The sequence below is a fragment of the Lutra lutra genome, chromosome 14 (genome assembly GCF_902655055.1).
Source record: "Lutra lutra chromosome 14, mLutLut1.2, whole genome shotgun sequence".
NCBI lineage: Eukaryota > Metazoa > Chordata > Mammalia > Carnivora > Mustelidae > Lutra > Lutra lutra.
In genome coordinates, this window is record NC_062291.1 from 22,201,224 (window position 1) to 22,211,495 (window position 10,272).

Consider the following 10,272-nt stretch of genomic DNA (forward strand, 5'->3'; position numbering starts at 1 on the left):
CACTGTAGAAAGTAATGAGATTTTGAATGTCTTCACATGAGACCCACATCTCATCTTCGCAGGATGACGCAAGTGATCATTACCGCTGATGAATTTTAAATAGAACAATCATTCTGATTGCTCTGCTTAAATCTGACTCAGTAATCCAGCTAAAGCATTTCCCCCATCATACAGAATCCTCAACAAATTTCAAGATTTTACCAGACATTTTCATGAGAAAATTTGAAAAATATCCAGGTTTCACTTATTACTATAAGGCCAATGTGACTCCTTTATATTTTGCTACAGTATGGACATGAAATAGGAAAAAAAAAAAGTAAAGAATAAAGTTAGATTAAAATCAAATCTCAGATTTCACTGTTAGCTCTTATGCTCATTCTCTCTTTTATATTTTACTCTAATTTTCCCTTTCTTTTTCTGAATTCTCTTTTTAGCTTTTAAAAATTATTTATTATTCTTCAAATTCTTTAAGGAAGGAATGAGCAATAATACATTTAGTACATGTCAACAGCCTTCTAATAGGTGACAGTAGGTGGCTGACCTACTTGAAGGGCAGATACTTCACATCTTCAGCAAGTAAAAAAGCTATCATAGCCTGATGTGAGTCAAAAATGGAAAAGACCTTAGTGATTTTGTGCTCCAGGGATGGCAAGATTCTGGCATGAGGGCCTTCATTCTTCTATCCCATGCTTAAGGCTAATTTATCACAGAACACTCTACCAATGCATCAAGATTCATCTCAGCTGCCTCAAGTTAGTACGCTACACAGCCACTACCAATCACTCAAAGTAGGACTGTAAAATCAATCCTATTTACAGTTCAGAAGCTAGTCCATTCTTTTAGTTTTATAGAATGGGAACTTAGACTTCTGATCAGCTATAGAGGTCATATTAGGACTAGATTCCCAACTCTGAGCACAGTCATTCTGGAATGTCTCCATAGTCCTACAAATACTTTGTGTGTGTGTATGTGCGTGCGTGTGTGTGTGTGTGTGTGTGAACATACAGTGACAAAGCAGATGTATAGACACACAATGACAGACAAAAATTAAGAGATTTTTCATCCTTTTCTGCTTATTGCCAAACTAAACCTATGTATTAAATGGGAAATTTTATCAAAAGAACAGAAATATTTAGAAACTCACCCTGTTTGTCAAGCAACCTAAAAAAAAAAATCAGTGTGAGATTTTTGGTTTTGTTTGGTTCTGTTTTCACCTATTCAGCTTTATAGAAAAGTATTTCAGCATCATTGACAATCTTCACCAACTTCAAAACCCTCTCCCATTTTCAGTTCCTAATATGTGAATTTCTTTTAATAGGTATATAGCTTATGAGTACCTGATGAGTTATTATGCTGAAAAATAAATTCCTGTGTGGAGAAGGATATTATTGATTAGGTGTCAGCAAGTATCAACAGATTATTTTCTAAGGATGTTTGTGATAAAGAGGGAGGAAAAATTCATAGCAAGAGGGGAAATGTGGGAAAAAGAGGAGGCTGGGATAATACAACACAGGGTATTTTTTAAAACAATATTGAGGATAAGGGAGGATTGAGTGGGCTTCCTAACTTCCTTCAGGTGAAATTGAATTTTGAATCCTTAATTCCTTGATCTGATTCACATTATATTCCATCGCATTGTACCCAGCCCTGCCCATTTCCCAGACTCTCTCCATGAGCAAAAATTATCGACCATGCAGAGTTTCATAGTAATATTAATATTAAGTGAACACTAATTAATATAACATAATGCACAATAATATTATTATTAATTAATATTAATATTAAGTGAACACTTAAGCTAATAATAAGTGGACACTTACAATGTGTCAACCCATATGCTTACTGCTCCTCATATGTATTACTTTAGTATTCATAGAAAACTTATAAAGTACGTTCTTTTATTTTGGCCACTTCACAGATAAGAAAATTGAGTCTTAGAGAAGTTAAATAATTTGTCTAGGGACTTTCAGCTAGAAAGTGACAGTGGAGATTTGAAGTACAATCCAACTGATTGGAAGCCAAACTTCTAATCACTACACTAATCTGTTTCCTATCTTATCAGAACCAGATATATGAATGTTAGCCTTGTTTTGTATGATCCTTAGAATTAAGAATGAAATTATGAGGCAATAAAATAATTCTAAGGAATCCATACTTTCTCCATTTTTGATAAAAATCAACAAAAAATGTAAAAGGATATCTGATGTAAGATCGTGAGAGACACCTAACTGTGAAAATCAACCACCAAATCAAATCCCTTGATTAAAATAGACTTTTTATGTTTAAAAATATCCCTGATTAACAATACAGTTGAATGTTAAATATTATAATACATTCGTTATAAACTTCATCCTTATATCTCTTTACACATACATATTATTTACACACAAATTATGATGCCAAAAATATATAACAAATCTTCACAGTTCAAAGGCCTCCTCACAGAATTGTGTGGCAGCCTCTTTCTGGCTGGTTGTCTGGGCAGGTTTAAGCCTGGGAGCTTTTTAGAGGCTGGAGACAACATGCACCTAAATGTTTACTTTGTTTGGGTTAGAATCTGTGAATGCTGGTGGTGATTTTTTTCTAAATGAAAGTTCTTGGTAGGTCAGTCATTAGAAGCCAGAGGAAGTTGAGGGAATCTAGATGCAATAAAAAGCAGTGTTTGGAAATGAAGTTCTAGAACCTGTGGCTCTACTATAAGAAGAATTAGTGGTATTTTCACTTGTCTAGTGGAAAGGTCACCAATTATGAAAATGGAACAAGTATCAATAAAGGAAAGCTTTTGAAAAATGTGTCTAGGTTTTTACCAGAAAATCCTTTTGGGGAGACAAGTGAGAAACTTGCTAATAAACATTAAAATTATCTCTGTGGAATCCACACAAGCAGATTCATTTATCTCAGAGAACATGAAGCCCAATAATACTCCTGCATATGAAATGTTAGGGTAATTATTTTAGTTTAGTGTTATAAAAGCAAACAAAACAAAAGCTTTCCGCTATGTACCTACATAATACAAATAAGTATAAGATCCTTGCCTTTCAAAAGTTTAAAATATATGTGTACTAAGTATAAATATAAAAGAATAAAAATAATAAAGGCGGTATCTGCTAAGAGCCAAATGTCTAATAATGGCCCCTGAAATTTCCAAGGAAGAATCAGAGACTCGTAAGAGGGGAATGGGCCAAGAAACCTAACACAGTTTTATCCAAGAAGAAATGACTCAAAGAAAAAAAGTTTTCCTAAAGTTTGAACAGCTATAGTAATCCCTCACTGAGTCTAAATCTCCTGAGTTCCTGCTCTAAGACATTTGCCATCACATCAGGCTGTCAGGGAAAGACTCATGAAACAGAATCAAGCTGACCCTTGCAGGTAGAGTAGGGCACTTTAACATTTTGTTATTCTCATGGATTTTGCTTACTGCAGGTATACTAAATCTTAAGTCAATGGCTACTTTCAACAGTTGACTGAAAATGAGACTTTTGACCAGTCAATATCTGTTGTTGAACTTGCATGAACCCAAAATGAATCACAGATACTTCACTTATTAAAGTCATTCAGTCAAAAAAAAAATTTACTTAAAAATCTGCTGAGTTCTGGAAATTATGCTAAGTTTTGAGGATTCAAGGGTAAAAGATGTAATGACTGATTCAGAGCTTCCTGAAGTGATAGACTGTGCTATAAGTAATTACAACCCTAAGGGTAATTGTTATAGTGGAAATAATTACACATTGTAGTGGAAGAGTCGGCAGAGGGTTCCTGCCTTAGTCTGTCAGGGATCTGTAACAGAATACCATAGACTGGGTGGCTTATACACAACAGAAATTGATTTCTCTTGGTTCTGGAGGCTGGGAAACCTAAGATTTTAAGTCACCAGCAGATTAGGGCTTGGGTGACAGCCCACTTCTTGGTTCATAGACAACCATCTTCTCACTGCAGCATCCTGACATGGCAGATGGGAAAAGGGAGCTCTATGGAGGCTCTTCCATTTGCACTAATCTCATTCATGAGGACTTCGCCCTCATTACCTAATCACCTCCCAAAGGCCCCACCTTCAAATACCATCACATTAGGGATTAGGATTTCAACATATGAATTTGGCGATGGTGAGTGGAGGTGGGATGGAGCACAGCATTCAGTTGATGGCAGTTTCTAAGTTTTCCAGCACAGTCTAGGAAGGCAAAAGAGAATGTCCAATAAAAGAATGTACTTTAGGCAGAGGACATATCTCTGCTTCTCTGCTCTAAGTAGCACTTCGAGGAGAAAGAAATCATATGGAATAGTGGATAAAGTTCAACCTGGAAAAAGGGGTTATTGAGTATCTCTGGAAGTTGGGAAGGGCTATTTTTAATCTTGGGGGGAAATATTAAGACCATACATTTCTACCAGCAATTTAAGCAAGTAAGTTGAATGGTCCTATGTTTCCCTCTGTGAATTCCTGCAAAATAGGTTAATATTAATATCTCTATCATCTTCCCCAACTGCCCCTGCTAATGCAAGGGCTCTGGTTCCTTGCAGGATTCCTCCAAAAGGTGATGGAAATGTGTAGAATTGGATAGTGATGATGGTTCCACAATCTTATGAATATACTAAAAGCCACAAGTGTACACTTTAAAATTATTAAAATGGTGAATTTTTTATCATGTGAATTTTATCTCCAGAAAAAAATAAAGTTTCCCAAAATATTTTTGAAGCTCCTCAAAAGATATGTTACAAATGCTTACAAAACCGGTCCAAGTCTCCTACTTACATCTGGCTTCTACTACAGGCCACTGCTGTTTACATTTTTAGAAATCTATGTACTAAAATATTTCGAGCATACAGAAAATGTAGGGAGTATCCACCATCCAAAATCATATCACCACCCAGAATCACTAAAAAATTAACATTTTTCCATATTAAAATTATTTTAACTTCAGAAAGTTTTTTATAAAAAATAAAATGTAACATACACTTGAAGACTTTTTCCATCTCATTCTCTTCTTGCCCCAAAGACAGCCAGTTTTCTGAAGCTGTCATGTTTCCTTTCTATAGAATATTTAAAAATATTCACTACTCATCTATTTTCATAAACTGTATACAATATTATTTCATAAGTTTAAGTTTGATAAATAAATGCTGTTTAAAAAGATTTATTTATTTATTTTAGAGAGAGAGAGAGGGAGCACATGAATGGGGAAGGGGCAGAGGGAGAAGGAGAGGCAGAGTGAAAGAGAGAGAGAGAAGCAGACTCCCCACTGAGCATGGAGCATGACACAGGGCTCAAACTTAAGACCCTAAGATTATGACCTGAGCCAAAATCAAGAGGTAGAAGCTTAACCAACTGAGTTATCCAGGCACCCCTAACCACACACAAATTTTTATTCCATATTATATTTTTAGGATTCTTATTGAGACATGTAAATATGTTTAATTCATTTTAATTTCTTTATACTATTGTATCATATGTATATAGTATAATTATTTATCTGTTCCTTATTGATGGGCAGGTAAGCTGCTTCTAAATATTTGCTAGGGCAAGATCATGCTGGGGCACCTGGATGGCTCAGTTGGTTAAGTTTCTGCCTTCAGCTCAGGTCATGCTTTCAGGGAGCTGGGATAAAACCCTGGGTTGGGCTCCCTGCTCAGCAGGGAGTCTGCTTCTCCCTCTCCCTCTTCCCTCCAGTTGTTCTCTCTCTTGCCTGCTCATTTTCTTTCTCTCTCAAATAAATTAAATCTTAAAAAAACAAAAACAAAAAACAAGATCATGCTGATCATCCTTTTGCATGTTACCATGAGTTTCTCAGGGATATATATCAGAAATAAAATTTATATCACCAAATTCCTCTCCAAAGAGGTTGTATTTTCCTACATCTTCACCTGTATCTGTATTCCTTATTATGTTTCTCTCATGGATGAGAAAAGCATCTCCTTATTTATATTTGATTAATGATTAGTTAGTTTAACCATCTTTTCTTAACATTTTTGGCATTTGTGTTTCTTTCTCTGCAAATTTGCAGTTCATATTTTTTTGTCAGTTTTCTACCTGTTGTCTCTCTTGCTGATGTGTGGAGCTGCTTTGTATAGTCTGAGTACCATTCCTCTATTGATTATACATCTCCAAGTCTGAGATGGATCACAAAAATTTTAAATATAATCATATTTATCAATGTCTTCTCCAGGTTTCAACTTTTACATCTTTTTTAAGACATTCTTTCCTGCCCTGTCACAAAGACACTGATCTACATTTTATTAATAATTTTACTTTTTTGCTTTTTACATTTAGGTATTTGTTCCTCATGGGATTTTTTTTTTTGCAATAGACCTAATATTTTTCTATCTGAATGGACAATTTTCAGAGCAATGGTTACCCAGTAGTGCACTTTCGTTATCTTAATATAATGTCACCTCTCACATATACCACATTCTGTTTCTGTACTTTTTCTATTTCATGTATTTGTTTATCCCGAAGTCAGTACCATACTATCTTAAGTATCATAGCTTTGTAATAAATATGTTTTGATATCTGGAAGAGAAAGTCTTCAGTCATAGGTTGTTTTCCCAGGGAAAGAAAACCCTGAGAAAGACATTAGCACACAGGAGGTTTATTTTTAATTTCTCTTGGGATTAAGACATATGGAAGGTAAAGGAAGGATGCTGAATTGGTCAGAAAGAGAAGTTGAGCTGTAATGCATTCCCAACAAAGGCCTCAGCCAGCTGAGGAAGGAAATCGGGAACTAGGATAGCCTTTCACATTTATCCCAAGCTGGGAGCAAAGGACTTGGCCTTTATACCTCAGCATTGATCAGTAAACTGCCCTGAACAAGAGGCATGGCCTTGGGCTCTTTTCAACAGAAGCAATAGCCAAAGTCAGCTGCCAGCTAGTGAGTGTCTGTCAGCAGGATTGTCAGTATTTTGAGTATTAATTCCTTCATTCCCAAAGAGAGATCTGTTTTTCTTATTCATCCTCTCTGTTTTTCTTATTCAAAACTACATCGGGGGTGCCTCAGTGGCTCAGTCCTTAAGCATCTGCCTTTGGCTCAGGTCATGATCCCAGGGTCCTGGGATGAAGCCCCATGTCAGTGGAGAGCCTGCTTCTCCCTCTCCTGCTCCTCCTGCTTGTGTGCTCTCCCTCTCTCTGTGTCAAATAAATAAAATCTCAAAAAAAAAAAAAACTACTTCAACTATTCCTGGCTTTTGACTGTTGATATGAATTTTACAATCAACTCATAAAATTCCACAGAAACAAAACAATACCTGTTGGGGTATAATTGGAATCTAAAGTGCATAAATTATTTGTGAGGAGATGACATTTATGATACTGATTTCCTCATTCATTGAACGTGATTTTTCTATTTATTTGAGTCTTCTTATGTTCTGCAATAATATTTTATAATATTTTCCATAATGGTCTTGCACATCTTGTTAGATTTAATCCTAGGTATATCAAGCTTTTGTTGTGGTTTCAGTTATAACTGTTTTTAATATTATTACATTTTAGAAATTGTCTTAGTGATATATAGGAATTAAACTAATTCTTCCATCCTGATCTCATATATAATAACTTTGATGAACTCTTATTATTTGTCTTTGTAAATTCACTTGGAATTTTTATGTCATTTCTTTTCCCTTAGCTATGACAGTAAAGTACAATGTTGAAAATATGCAGTAATCACTGGGTGTTATATGTAAGTGATATATCACTAAATTCTACTCCTGAAGCCAAAAAAAGGAAGAAGAAGAAGAAGAAGAAGAAGAAGAAGAAGAAGAAGAAGAAGAAGAAGAAGAAGAAGAAGAAGAAAGACAGAAAGAATGAAGATATGCAGTAATAATTGGCATTCTTTTAAAAAACATTTTAAGTTTTCTTTTAAATTTATTTTGAAGTTTTTATTTAAATTCAAGCTAGTTAATGTAAGTGTAATATTAGTTTCAGGTGTACAATTTAGTGATTCAGTATTTACATACAACACCCAATGCTCATCGCAAATACTCTCCTTAATCCCCATCACCTGTTTCATCCATTCTCCCACCCACCTTCCCTCCAGTAACCTTTAGTTGCTTCTTTGTAGTTAAGAGTCTGTTTCTTGGTTTGCTTCTCTCTTTTTCACCTGTGATCATTTGTTTTGTTTCTTAGATTCCATTTATGAGTGAAATCATATGGTATTTGTCTTTCTCTGAGTTATTTCGCTTAGCATAATACTCTCTAACTCTATCTATGTCATTGTAAATGGCAAGGTTTCATTCATTTTTATGGCTGAGTAGTATTCCACATCATATCTTCTTTATGTTTTCATCAGTTGATAGATATTTGGGTTCTTTCCATAACTTGGCTATTTCCATAACTTCACAATGTTGCTATAAACATTGGGATTCATGTATCCCTTTGAATTAGAATTTTTGTATTCTCTGGGTAAATACCCACTAGGGCAATTAATTGCTGGATCATAAGGTAGTTCTATTTGTAAATTTTTTAAAAGATTTTATTTATTTATTTGACAGAGAACTAGAGAGAGAGCATAGGTAGGCAGAGAAGTGGGCACAGGGAGAGGGGAAAGCAGTTTCTCTGCTGAGCAGGGAGTCCAACTAGGGGGTTAAGCCCCAGACACTGGGATCATGACTTGAGCCAAAGGCAGCTGCTTAACTGACCAAGCCACCCAGGCCCCCCAATTTGTAACTTTGCAAGGAACCTGCAAACTGTACTGCTTTCCAGAGTGATTGAGCCAATTTATTCCCACCAACAGTGTAAGAGGGTTCCCCTTTCTCCACATCCTTGCCAACACTTATTGTTTATTATGTTGCTGATTTTAGCCATTCTGACAGGTGTGAGGTGATATTGTAGTTTTGATTTGCATTTCACTGATGATGAGTGATGTTGAGCATTTTTTTATGAATGTTGGCCATTTGTATGTCTTCTTTGGAAAAATGTCTATATATGTCTTATGCCCATTTTTAAATTAGATTATTTGTTTTTTGGGTATTGAGTTGTATAAATTCTTTATAGATTTTTGGATAGTAACCCTTTATCAGATATGTCATTTGCAAATATCTTCTCCTATTCAATAGGTTGCCTTTTAGTTTTGTTAATTATTTCCTTGGCTATGAAGAAGATTTTTATTTTAGTGAAGTCCCAATAGTTTATTTTTGCTTTCATTTCCCTTGCCTTTGGCAACATATCTAGTAAGAGGCTGCTACTGCCAATGTCAAAGGAGTTACTGCCAGTGTTCTCCTCTAAAATTTTAATGGTTTCTTGTTTCACATATAGGTCTTTAATCCATTTTGAATTTCTTTTTGTCTATAGTGCAAGAAAGTGGTCTAGTTTCATTCTTTTGCCTGTTGCTGCTCAGTTTTTCCAAGGCCATTTGTTGAAAAGACTTTTTCCCATTGGATATTCTTTCCTGCTTTGTTAAAGATTAATTGACCATATAGTTGTGAATTTGGCATTTTTATTCTGTTCTTGACTTTGAAGAGAATGCTAAGCAACCTTAATCAGATTAACAAAATTCCCTTCAAATCCCAATTTTTTTCCATAAGGGTTTTTTTAATCAGTATACTGAACATTCTAGAGGTAAGATATTAATAAGTTAATATTGATGAAGTAGGCACTATTTTTATCTACATGTTACAGATGAGAAAATTGAGAGAAGTAACTTGACCAAGATCACATTGTTAATAAATGGTAGAGCTGGGATTTGGACACAGGAAGTCTATCTTCACAGCACATGTTCTTAACTCTGACAATTGCTATCTCTCAAGCAGTCTAGAAAGGTCTCCCAACTTCTTTGACATTATTTCCTAATATTTCATTTCTACCTTATTTTAATTTTGTCCCCCAATTTTCATCTTTACCTGAAGCTCCAGACTAATGAAAAGATTCTTGCCATTTTCAGACTCAATTTTACAGAGGGTTCAACCTTTTAGACATCCTAACTTTGAGACTTGTGCAAGAATCAGTTCTACAGCTACACTTCTGGTCCTAGGCTGGGCACTAAAATCCATTTTCCTGGCCATTAGGATTACATTTGGGAACAATACCCTATTGGTCAGTTGTCACGATATTAGTTCATGTGCTTACTGTCCTGTTTTCTTGTTTCCTTTTATTTTTAACATCTAATATTTTTCTTTTTTATTGCATTTCATTATAATTTTTTGTTATATTTTTATCCAGCATTTCTGTGTTTGGAAGCATGGAAGTGGAGAAGAAAGGAGGATCCCTCAGTGTCAACTCAATTCCAATGTTGGTGGAATTTCCACCTCTTGTTAGGTTCCTTTCTAAGTTCTTTTTAGTGTTTTCTTGTC